Raw genomic sequence first — 13,112 nt, forward strand, 5'->3', positions numbered from 1 at the left:
AGATTGTGGTACAGATTGTGTTAAAGCAGCTTTACAGTGTTAAATAGGAAAATAGTGCCAATAATGCAGAAGGACAATAGTAAACACTCATTATTGAATTCAGTGATGTCATCATCCAGCTCAGGTCACTTTAAATAGTATCTGTGCGATCAAGTCCATGATATCGCTGGAAAATAAGTGTTTAAAAATTAAGAAATTAAGATGTGCTGTGACTAATATAATGCAATTAATGTCAAGCACACAAAATACACAGAGTAGAGTGTTTTCCCTGCAGTGAGTCTGACTTCTCTCATCTGACGTTCAGTCCACTGTTGGTCAGTCTGACCCACGTGAGCAGACCACGCTGCTGGATGACTTATTATGCTACAGAACTAACAGAAAACAGTGAGTTTAATTACGACGAGTACTGATCTTCACATCACAGTAGTTTTAGAGTTGATCTGTGAGTGTGAGAGTATCATCCAGACGCATCTCAAAGCATCAGCTGGGGTTCTCAGACATCGTTTAGCATGCTTTTTGTTTTTCTGCTTTAATTGACTAAAGTGAGATTCAGATTCACCTTCAAAAGTCTCTTTGATGTCTCTCTCTCTCTCTCACTGTGGATGCAGTCGTTTCTGTCAGTGAGAGCAGGATGCTGCTGCATTAACACAAACAAATCTTTAATGCTGTGTATATGTGATGCATCAGTGCTGTACACATTATATTATTTGTAATGGAAAACAAGACAAAAATAATATTCAGGAAGAAGACGTTTTGACTTTCAGTGAAAATCTACTAATCCAATAAGACAAACTGCACTTACTATGTATAATAATATATATTTATATGTAATATGTGTATTTTGTTTGGTTGGATTGTCAGATGTTTTTCAGGTGTGTAATCTCTGGTGAGTGTTTCTGCTGGAACGATCTCTTGTTTTAACTGAAGCAGCACAGAGAGGCTCGTTAGGAAATGATGGACGTCCATTCATCACACAAATACATCTGGCTGCTGGTGTGTCTGCGGTGTATGAATTCATGTTTTCATATAAATAAATGAGTTTCATCACAGAACAGCATGACGTAACACGAACGCAACGCTCAGCTCAGGGAAGAGCCTCCATTGATTCACGCCCACACACACGAATCACACACATCTACTTCCTGTTTCTTTTTCACAAACGTTTGATTTTGTGAAAAGTGGGGACTCTCCATAGGCGTAATGGTTTTTATACTGAACAAACTGTGTGTGCTATTGCCCTACACCAACCCTACACCTAAACTTAGCCCTCACAGGAGATGTTTTTACTTTTTTTAAGCATTTCTACTTTCCCAAAAAAAACTCACTCTGTATGATTTCTAAGCGTTTTGAAAAGTGGGGACATGGGGCAATGTCCTGAAAAGTCACTTTCACCTTGTAATACCTGTGTCATTATACACATTTATGTCTTCATTTGTCACAAAAACGCACACACACACACAAACACTTGTTTCGCTATCCTTGTGGGGACTCTCATAGGCGTAATGGTTTTCTACTGTACAGACCGTATATTCTATTGCCTTACACCTAAACTTAGCCCTCACAGGAGACTGTTTGCATTTGAGATTTTCAGAAAATTGGTGTGATTTATAAGCTTTTAAGGGGGTAGTCGTGGCCTAATGGATAACTGCTCCCCGGGCGCCGCAGCATTGGCTGCCCACTGCTCCGGGTGTATGTGTCACCATACTTGGCCACACACCTTTTATGGGCAGTCGTGGCCTAATGGATAGAGAGTTGGACTTGTAACCCGAAGGTCGTGTGTTCGAGTCTCAGGTCCAGCAGGGAGTGTAGGTGGGGGAGTGAATAACCAACACTCTCTCCACCCTCAATACCAGATGCCCCCAACTGTTCACTGCTCCAGGTGTATGTTCACTATTTGGATGGGTTAAATGCAGAGCACAAATTCCGAGTATGGGTCACCATTCATGGCCACACACCACTTCCCCTTTCCCTTGTTTACCTCAATTTAGGTCCCCACCGTGACACAAGTCCCCATGAGTCTGTGTGTATTCAGGTTTAAGTCCCCAGCGGTATATAAAAACAGACGCACATATTCACACACACACACACTCTCACACACACACGCATGCCATGAACCTCCCGCTAATGTTCCCATTTAGCTTTTTTCTGAATGTTCTCTAAATGTTGAAAAAAAGAAATGTTTTTTCTTGTTTATTTAGACGTTACATGAACATTACGTCTGATCATTTTGCAGACATTATGGGAAAGTAACTTTCGAATGTTCTCTGAAGCAAGCAGTAACACTTGAGCAGCGTTATGGAGATCTGGTGTCTGTCTGGATTCAGAACACTGATGGCTCGTTTCCAGTTGAATGTGTCGGTTGTTTTGGCAGCAGTTCCTCCAGCATTTGCATTATTTATTTTCTGTTCAGTGCTCTGTCAGTTTGCTGTCAGCACTGCAGCGTGTTTGTTGCACTCTCGGTGACAGTAAACATTTGTTTGTATGAACATCCGTCTTGGCATGATGATCCAGATGATGCTGTTTAAAAACTATTGCACATTTACAGTGATGCACTTGCAGTCTGTCAGGTGTCCAGGACCACAAAAGAACAAAGAATACTGATTAGTATTTTATTTTATAGTTTTATCATTTTTATTTTATTTTACTTTATTTTTGTTTTGTTTTTTTATTTCGTCATCGCGTACAACAGCGCAGGCGCTATGTGTGTGTGCGCTTTGAGTATTAATATATTTAATACACCAATTTGTAATATTAAAATTATGAAAAAGTTGTTTGAATGATTCAATGACTTGCTCATAAATACTTCACTTGTTTCATTACTGGATGAATCAGCGTTTTTGAACGAATCTCTTGAATGAATGATTCAATGACAAATACATTTTTAACAGTCACTTGTTGCCACCTAGTGGAGAAACAATTCAGTCGATACAAATGTTATTTGAAGCATTAATTCGTTTTAAATGGTGACTTGCTCTATCCTAGCCTGCTTAATGTTGTCTAAGTGGAATCAATGTTGTACCATTTCATTCCGGAATATTAAGTACATTAATATATTGGTATTTATGGAAAGACTTGCCACTCTCACCAGTGCGACGACGGATGAACTGGTACGTCACTATAATGATGTGCTTCAGTCACTCCTTGATACTCATGCACCACAGAAATCCAGGAATGTTTCCTTTGTTAATTCTGCTCCTTGGTACACTCCTGATTTACGTAAGCTAATAGCGTTTGTACGTTAACACTAGACTAATTGTTCACAAACAGATGTATGCTGATCATATGAAAATTTACAAAGCTGCTATCTCCTCAGCTAAATCTGATTATTACTCAGATTTGATCACGTCTAGTGAAGGTAATCTTTGAACTCTTTTTTTCTGTAATGAAAGATATTTTAAAGCCTCCAGATTCTCTACCATCACACTTGTTCTCAGTTGAATTATGCAATATCTTCTTGACCTTCCTTAATGCAAAAACAGAAAATATGAATCCGTCTTTGTTGGTTTCAGATCTAGTTAGTTCTTGTTTCAGTTTTACACAGCCATTTAGCTCTCTTCTCTCTAGAGTTCAGCTTCCTACAGTAGATGAGATAACTTCACTTATTTGGAAATTCCACCTGCCAATTAGATCCACTTCCGACTCAATTAGTTAAAGTTTGCCTGTCAGTTCTTTTGCCTTTTATCATTGATATCATTCATTCTTCTCTTATTTCGGGAACTGTTCCCTATACATTTAAAACTGCATTAATAATTTATTATTTTGATAATTTCCATCTTGACATTTCTATCTAAAATCCTGGAAAAGGTCGTTGCGGCTCAGGTACATGATCATCTTTCAGTGAATAATCTATATGAGCACTTTCATTCAGGTTTTCATTCTTGTCATTATTCTAAGATATCTAATGATTTATTGGTAGCGACTGACTTGGGACTTTTATCTATCTTAATTCTTCTTGATCTACACTGTAAAAAATTATCATGATTTTAACGGTAAAAGACTGTAAAAATGCCACAGTAAAACCCTGTTAAATGATTAACTGTAAGTTTCCTTACTATATACGGTGAATAACTGTAATCTAACCTTTATTTTCGAGAAAATAGCCTCAGAGTCGACTCTCATAGACTGTGTCTGAAACCATACCCTACACCCTCATTCACTAGATCCTACATTAGTTCACTATATAGTCCACTAGACAGAGTGATTGAGAACATATGAGTGAATTCAGACACTGATGAACAGCTGCTGTTAACAAACACAATCACTGAAGAAAAGAACCAGAAACAAGACTACAACTGACATACAGCCACAGCCTTAAATGAATCAACTGAAATAAAACAGCAGAGGATGATTCAACAACTCCACAAACAGCATCACCAGCTCCACTTATTACTAACCAGACTGACTTCATTTCTCTCATATATCTACAGATTAACAGAGGTTTATATTGTATTACAGATGTGGTGTTTGCTTTAGTTGGGCTCTTGGCCCTTGACTCTTCAGTGTTAGTTTCTCTTTGGCTGTTATAGCGGTGTTTGTGATGCATATTTGTTATGACAAGAAAAGCCAAGAGGAGTTATTAAGTCGTTTTGATTAACTGCTGATGGTCATCATCAATTAATGACCCGATTCACTGTTGTCAGTTGGGTGAGTTGTAATTAATTTTCATATTTATGGCAGTAATATTAGTCTACAAGATAAGTTGTAGACTAGGGTATTTTGCTATTTAAATACCCTGGACAACTTTTTGCACATTCCTCTTTATTACTATTTAAGTCAACAACATACTGACCTGCACATTTATATTTATATTTTTTATCTTTTATTTTATTATTTTTTTCTACTTCTCCTTCTTAATATTTGTATTCTATATAATTGCACTGTCCTTGGAGTGGACCTGACCTACAATTCACTGCTGGTTATACTCTGTTTAATTGTGTATGTGACAAATAAAACTCTTGAATCTGACAAACTGTCATAAAGGAATTTAAAAATATTTTATTCACAAAGCCTTTATAGCTACAGCACAATTTAGACAAATCAGACATCAAGAATCTGCACATGAACCTTAACAATGGTGACTATTAATAATAAAAAAAACAATTCATGGGGTTCCGTTTAAGATGGCGGAGTGAGCGGTTGCATATTTTTCCCTCTCCCGTCTCACATTTCGATTACTTCACCCACGCTCGACCAGCTCTATTCGAAATAGCACCTAAAGTCATTCCGGTTAATCAACCATGCCCAAGCCCTCTAAACAGAGCAAGACGGACAATCCTCGGGGCTTTATCGAGCATATTTCGGATACTAGCGATGCTAGCGCTAGCAGCGATCCCATGGCTAGCCGTGAAGGCTTGCCATCTGGATTTACACAGGAAGCCTTGTTCAAACATATCTCGGACATTGTTTCGCAGGAAGGTCGGCGCACTCAAAAGATGCTGGATGATTCTTTAGCCAAGCTGGAATCTGGTCTAAATGCGAAAGTCGACAACATCATTAAACGCATTGACGAGATCGCTACGGTTACCGACTCCCTCGTGGCCCGCCAATCAGAAGCTGAGACTCGCATCTCCGCTTTGGAGGACGACATTACACCGCTTAAAGTAAAGCTGGCCGAGCTTGGAAAGCTCAATACTGCACTTTCGGAGAAGGTTACGGATCTAGAGGGTCGTTCCAGGCGAGATAACATCAGGATTCTTAACCTCAAGGAATCAGTTGAAGGATCTGATCCTATTCAATTCTTTGAATCTTTCATCCCTAAGTTGCTTGATCTATCGGTTCCTACAATCGCTATCGATCGTGCTCACCGAGGATTTGGTGCTCCGGTGGCAGGGCGGCCGCGCCCTGTTATCGTTAAGATTCATCGCTCCAGGGATGTCACTACAATCCTGTCTACGGCCAGACGCAGGGGTCAACTTTCTTTCGAGGACCAGTCTATCCGAATCGCTCCAGACATTTCACCTACAGTTCGTGCCGCAAGGAGAGCTTTCAACCCGATTTGTGCTGAACTTATTAAAAAGGACATCCGTTTCCAGATGATCTTTCCTGCTGTGCTGGTCTTTAAGATGAACGGTGTGCAGAAATCTTTTAAGGATCCGAAAGAGGCCGAAAAGTTTTTAGGACGGTAACATGCGTTCATATCTGCCTTAGCTTATGTTGAGGGCTGTTTTTGTTGTTTTGTGCAAATCTATGGTCGAAGATTTATTCATTTTGGTTTTATTGTCATTGGGTGTTCAGTATATTTATCTGGGAGAGTGTTTTTATGTTTTTGCTCTTCGCCGTGAAGCTCTGTTGTTTTATTAAGCTAGGATATTCACTACACCTTTTGGGGTTTGTTTCTTTTCGCCTTTTTTTCTAGATCCTAGTTTTTCTTTGGCTTTTTCAGGGGTTATAGTCATGGGTACGCCCATTCTTCTCCTTGTTCGATTTCGGTATAGTTCTAATACCGGTTTTTCCAAGCCTGGCCAGTATTTAATTCCTTCTTATCCTATATTTACTTTGAGTTTCTTTTTTCGTTTTGAGATAATTTTCCTTTCTTTGCTTGCCCAATTTTTTACCTTTTTATTATATTATGATGACTGATGGTGTTAATCTGAATGTTCTTAGCCTTAATACAAGGGGCCTGAATAACCCAGCGAAACGTGTTGCTATTCTAGAATTTTTGCGGAAAAAAAAAATTAATATAGCCCTGTTGCAGGAGACACATTTATTAAAGAGAGATTCCAATCGTATGTCGAATCGCTTTTTTCGTGTTATAGCTTGCTCTTCAGCATCAAACAAATCTAAGGGTGTAGCGATTTTATGCCAACGCAATCTTCGCTTTAAGCTGCTGGACACCTGGGCGGATGACAAGGGGAGAATAGCGGTTGCGAAAATTAATATTGGAAACCGAGATGTTGCCTTGATTTCACTTTATGCTCCTAACTCGTTCGAGAAGAAATTTTATGATCAGATTACCAAAACTTTGCTGGAGCTTCCCAGCTTTAAATTCTTAATTGGCGCTGATTTTAATGCTGTTGTTAACCATCTGGTCGATCGGTCAGGTCACTCTGAAAATTTAGAACAAAAGTATGCATCTGAAGCTCTACGCTCCTGGATCGGTGACACCGGTGTGGTTGATCTTTGGCGTATGTTAAATCCGGATGTCGAAGATTTCACTCATTTATCTTCTAGGCATAAATCTTTCTCTCGTATTGATTTTATTTTCTCTTCTAGGGGTTTGTTTCACAATATAGCTATGGTTAGTCTATTGCCGTTGGCATTATCTGATCATAAGGCTGTGATTGCTTCTGTGTCGATAAACTCTAAGCGGGCTAGAGCCCCTAGATGGCGCTTTAATACCACCCTTCTTCGTGATGAAACATTTAAAACTGAGTTTTTGAACCAATTATCAGTCTTTGTGGATATAAATAAAGGCTCAGTTGAGGACCCCAGGATCCTGTGGGACTCTATTAAAGGGTTCATCAGGAATTTTACGGTGTGTTTTGCCTCTAACTTAAATAAAGCCCGTTCGTCTAGAGTAAACAGCTTAGAATCTAAACTTATGGTGCTGGATGGGCTTTTACAACAGAATTATAGTGACGATATCAAGCTTCAATTTGACGTTGTAAAGAAAGAGTTAAATTCCATTTTAAAACAACGAGCGGAGTTTCTTATACATAGAACTAGACAATTTTATTACTTTAATGGTGCCAGGCCTAGCCGTTTACTCGCCCTCAGCTTGCGGGCCAGTGAACAGTTCTCTGATATCAGCTCAATTAAATCAAGAGATGGTAGTATTCTGAGTGAACCTTCACAGGTTAATGCCACCTTTCGCGATTTTTACGCTGAGTTATATAGCTCAGAAGTACCGCACAATCAGACAGCTTATGTTAGCTTTTTAGAAGATCTTCAGCTTCCTAAACTGTCTGAAGTTGATTCTGCAAATTTAGATAACCCTATTACAGTTGATGAGCTCAAGGAGGCGTCTCGGCTATGTGTATAGGCAAATCCCCTGGGCTGGATGGAATTCCCCCAGAGTTCTATGTAACCTTTTGGGACAGTTTAGGCCCCTTGTTATTTGACATGATACGAACTGCGGTCGAAAGAGGCTCCTTTTCGAGAGATATAAATATTGCGGTAATTTCACTTTTGCTTAAAAAGGATAAAGACCCTAATGACTGCTCTAGCTATAGACCTCTGTCCCTTCTTAATGCTGATTTAAAAATTTACGCTAAAGTGCTTGCTCTTAGACTTCAACCATTTTTATCTAAGCTAGTTAACAGTGACCAGACAGGTTTTATAAAATCTAGATTAGCTTCTGATAATGTTAGACGGTTACTTCACATAATTCATGGCTCATCCTCACTGGCTTCGCCTACTGCTATTCTCTCCTTAGACGCTATGAAGGCCTTTGATCGTCTGGAGTGGTCTTATCTGTGGTCCGTTCTCGAGACAATGGCTCTGGGTCCTCATTTTATCCGCATGATTAGAGTTTTGTACGCTAATCCCACAGCCATGGTACTGACAGGCAAAACCTGTTCTTCTTTGTTTGTAGTAGCCAGGGGTTCTCGTCAAGGGTGTCCCCTAAGTCCTTTTCTTTTTGCTCTATCGCTGGAGCCATTAGCACAGTCAATCCGTACTGATAAAAATATTGCCCCCATCTCAATACAGGGAACTAATCATCATATTTCATTATATGCTGATGACGTTCTTCTCTATCTAGGTAACCCGTCTCAATCCTTACCCAACATTTTGAATAAGTTTGACCGTTTTGGTAAGATTTCGGGTTATAAAATAAATTGGAACAAATCAGCTCTTCTCCCTCTGAACGGCGCGCTGAAGAGCACGGCGCTACCCTCAGACATTCCTATGGTTAAACAGTTTAAATATCTAGGCATCACGATTGGAGATTCCCTGCAATTTATTAGTAAGAACAACTATAATGACATTCTTTCAAAAATTTCGTCTAACCTGGAAAATTGGTCTTCACTCTCTAATTCTCTTAGAGCACGTATTTCAATTATTAAGATGAATGTTCTCCCCCGCATTAACTTTGTGAGTTCTATGCTCCCGCTGGCTCCCCCTTGTTGTTTCTGGGATAGATTGCAGAGCTTAATAACCAAATTTGTATGGAACGGCAAACGACCACGCCTTAGAATTTCTATTTTACAGAGAAATAAACTCTCTGGTGGGCTTGCTCTTCCTAATTTTAAGTTATATCATTGGGCTTTTGCGCTTCGTCCCTTGATGAGCTGGTATGATGCTGAAGAGGATATTTCTTGGCTTTCTCTGGAGAGAAACTTAGTGCTTCCGCTCAAACTGAATGAAGTTTTATTTGCCAATATACCTTCAAATAAATGTAAAATACGCTTTGGTCCCCTAATATCTTACGCTATATCAGTTTGGAGAACGGTGGAAAAAGCGTGTGGCATCCTCTCTAACTGGAATCCCTACTCTCCTATTTTTAATAATCACAAACTGCTCGTTGGGAAGAATCCTATTCATTTCGGTCAGTGCAGGCATTGGTATGATAAGGGGATTCATTCACTGGGTGATATTATGGGTAACAAGGGCCTATTTAGCTTTGAAGAACTCCGCTCTCAATTCAACCTACAGAATTCTACATTTTTCTTTTATTTACAGTTGAGGGCTGCCATGAAGACTTATGGGGTCCCTTGGTCGGCCTCTCTGAAAGATCATCCTTTATTAAGAGTACTATGTTGTTCCCTAGGAAAGAGAGGTTTAGTTTCTAAGTTATACCGGTTTTTTTTGGATAAAGTATCTCCTCCTATGACACTGGATGCCTCTTGGCGAACTGATATTCCGAACCTCTCCCCGGACTTTAAGTGGGATCATGTTTGGTCTATGGTATCCCAAGCTTCTAGGAACCCGGACCATCAACAAATTCATTTCAACTTTATCCACAAGACTTACATGACACCGCGCAGACTATATTGTATGAAGCTGAAACCTGATCCATATTGTACGTTTTGTAATACGGGTGAATTGGGTACATTTTTTCATATGATTTCGGAATGCCCGGGGGTCTCTAACTTCTGGAACATGGTTGGTGAGAATCTGTCCACCTTACTTAATATTTCGGTGCCTTCCTCCCCTTCTGTTCTGATCTTAAACGATCTATCTGATATTCCACATAAAATTCAGAAGCGGGTATTTTTAGCAGGGCTAACAGCGGCCAAGAAGTTGGTTGCAACGAGGTGGAAACCTCCACACTCGCTCAATAAGAGACACTGGGTTCTCACTTTTATGGATGCTGTATATATGGAGTTGTCCACTGCACGCATCCATGGGGCAAGGGAAGATTCCATCAGTTTCTGGGCTCAGATTTTGGAGAAACTAAAAAACATGCTGTCTTAAACTGAAGGAGTTTCAACTTTTTTATTATACGCTGGTCTTGGGCTTTGGCTTGGTGGGTTTTATAATTTGTTTTTGTTTTTTTTCCCTCTAGTATTACTTCAGGATGGTTTGACGGTTTTATAGCTTTTTAAGGTTCTCTATGGTTATATTTATGCTATCTGTATAATCTATGATACACTCTGAAGTATGCTTGATGTTATTTTAATTTCTTTTATGTTCCTTTTGTATGTTTTAATAATAATTGTCAATAAAAAATTGTTAAAAAAAACAACAAAAAAAAACAATTCATGCTGCAAAGCATGCTGGGTGCCAGTTCAAAACTCCCATCATGCATTGCAGCATGAATAAATTATGCAGCTGGAAGTTCTTACTATTTTCTTTATTTGCTTTTATTTTGGTGGTGTTTTGGTTGTGACTTTTCAGTAGACTGTTTGGTGATGTTCAGAGTTGATTTTTTTATTTGTTATCATTTTTGATTGTCACCAGTCAAGGACGGACAGAGCAACACTGATGTTATGCTGCATGTTGCTTTATTTAAAGGCAGTAACTGTTACTGATGCAGTGAGAATGTCTTCGCTAATTTTAATCGTACATGTATGTGTGCTGCTGTTATCTGCAAGAGGTTTGAGTTGAATTGATGCTTTTATTGATTTTGTATATATCCGTAGGTTTTTCTTCATGTACTTAAGCAAAACAGTTCTTAATATCCTTATGCTCACTTTACTTAAACATTATAAATATTAGTTTATAAACAAATGGCAGTTGGATAATTTAAGTGCAGTCGGTTTCTGCAAATAAAATGAGTTAACTGAAAAGTGTGTATATTAACATTGTATCAGTTAATGAAATATGTTTTTTCACTGTAAATTTAAACAGTTCTGTAAATCCTAAAATGTTGCTACCATATTTTTCACGGTAAAATTCTGGCAACCACAGCTGCCGGTATTTTACCATAAATTACATTTTTTTACAGTGTAACTTGAGCATTCGACACCATTTCCCATACAATTCTATTAGATAGATTGCACTCTATTGGAATTGTAGGTACTAATCTGGTTTGGTTCACATCCTATCTTTCGGGCCGTACTCAGTTTGTTCAACTAGGTCAGTTTAAATCTAAGTCATCACATATTACTACAGGTGTCCCACAGGGTTCAGTTCTGGGCCCTTTATTATTTGTGACCCTGGAGCACAAAACCAGTCTTAAGTCACTGGGGTATATTTGTAGCAATAGACAAAAATACATTATATGGATAAAAATTATCTATTTTTCTTTTATGCCAAAAATCATTATAATATTAAGTAAAGATCATGTTCCATGAAGATATTTTGTAAATTTCCTTCTGTAAATATATAAAAACTTAATTTTTGATTAGTAATATGCATTAAGAACTTAATTTGAACAACTTTAAAGGTGATTTTCTCAATATTTAGATTTTTTTCAGATTCCAGATTTTCTAATAGTTGTATCTCAGCCAAATATTGCCCTATCATAACAAACCATACATCAATGGAAAGATTCAGCTTTCAGATGATTTATATATCATTTCCATTTGTATTGTTACACCGATGACACCCAGCTGTCTTCAAAACCTACAGGCAATTTTCTTAAACTTAACAGTAGTAAAAAAGAAATCCTCCTTGTTGGTACAAAAAATAATTTGTCAAATACCAGTGATTGTTCTGTGTATTGATGGTTCTATAATCACTTCTTCAGCACAGGTAAAGAGCTTGGGTGTTATCCTGGACAATACTCTATCTTTTGAATCACATATCAACAAGCTTACTCAGACGGCTTATCCTATTCACACACGACTGCAAACCCATCCACTCCTCTTCTAACACCATAGTGAAGTTTGCTGATGACACCACTATAGTGGGAAGGATATCAGAAAACAATGAGTCTCACTAAAGAGAGGACGTCCAACACCTAATCAAATGGTGTGTGAACAACGGTCTGGTTCTGAACACTGCCAAAACAAAGGAGATCGTTGTAGACTACAGGAGAGTCAAGAAAACAACACCACCCCCCCTCTACATAAATGGTGAGGAAGTTGAGAGGGTGAATGACATCAAATTCCTGGGTCTACACATAACAAAAGATCTCACATGGACCATTAACACATCCCACTTAGTGAAGAAAGCTCAACAGAGACTTTTCTTCCTAAGAAAACTCAAAAAAACAAAAGTGCCAACCCAGCTCTTAGTAAACTTTTACAGGAGCACAATAGAGAGCATCCTCTGTCACTGCATCACAGTGTGGTACTCCAGCTGCACTGCAGAAAACCGCCGAGCTTTGACCCGGACCGTCAGAACTGCTCAGAGGATCATAGGAATCAAACTCCCGAACCTTGACATGATCTATGCTAGCCGTCTACAGAAGCGAGCTAGCAACATCATCAAGGACCCAACTCATCCAGGACACAGACTTTTTGTACCCCTCCCATCAGGGAAAAGATATAGGACAATCAGAACTCCTTCTTACTTATCTGACTTACTCCTAACATACACACCCTCTCGAACTATTTGATCATTGTCTGCATTATCTTTAGTTTTTCCTCGTTCACATCTGGACGGAACTCTCTGTCTGACTGACCAATAGCAGATTAATCAGCTTTCATATGTGTGTGAATTATGAGAAAACAGAATGTCAGGATCCATTTGGAACGGCTGTCTGAACTTCGGTGTGTCTGATAGAAATGAGTTTGACCTCTGCAGTGTCTCTGCAGTGAGAGTCAGTGATGAGTTCTGACCGC

General features: G+C 38.9%; 1 protein-coding gene across 1 annotated transcript in view; it reads left to right on the forward strand.

Moving 5' to 3' along the window:
- Nucleotides 1-13,112, forward strand: part of LOC306888454 (neurexin-2-like) — a gene marked incomplete at its 3' end in the record, with an annotated part of 552,351 nt that overhangs the window by 505,745 nt on the left and 33,494 nt on the right. The window lies entirely within an intron of this gene.

The sequence above is a fragment of the Barbus barbus genome, assembly GCF_936440315.1.
Source record: "Barbus barbus genome assembly, chromosome: 2".
NCBI classification, from domain to species: domain Eukaryota; kingdom Metazoa; phylum Chordata; class Actinopteri; order Cypriniformes; family Cyprinidae; genus Barbus; species Barbus barbus.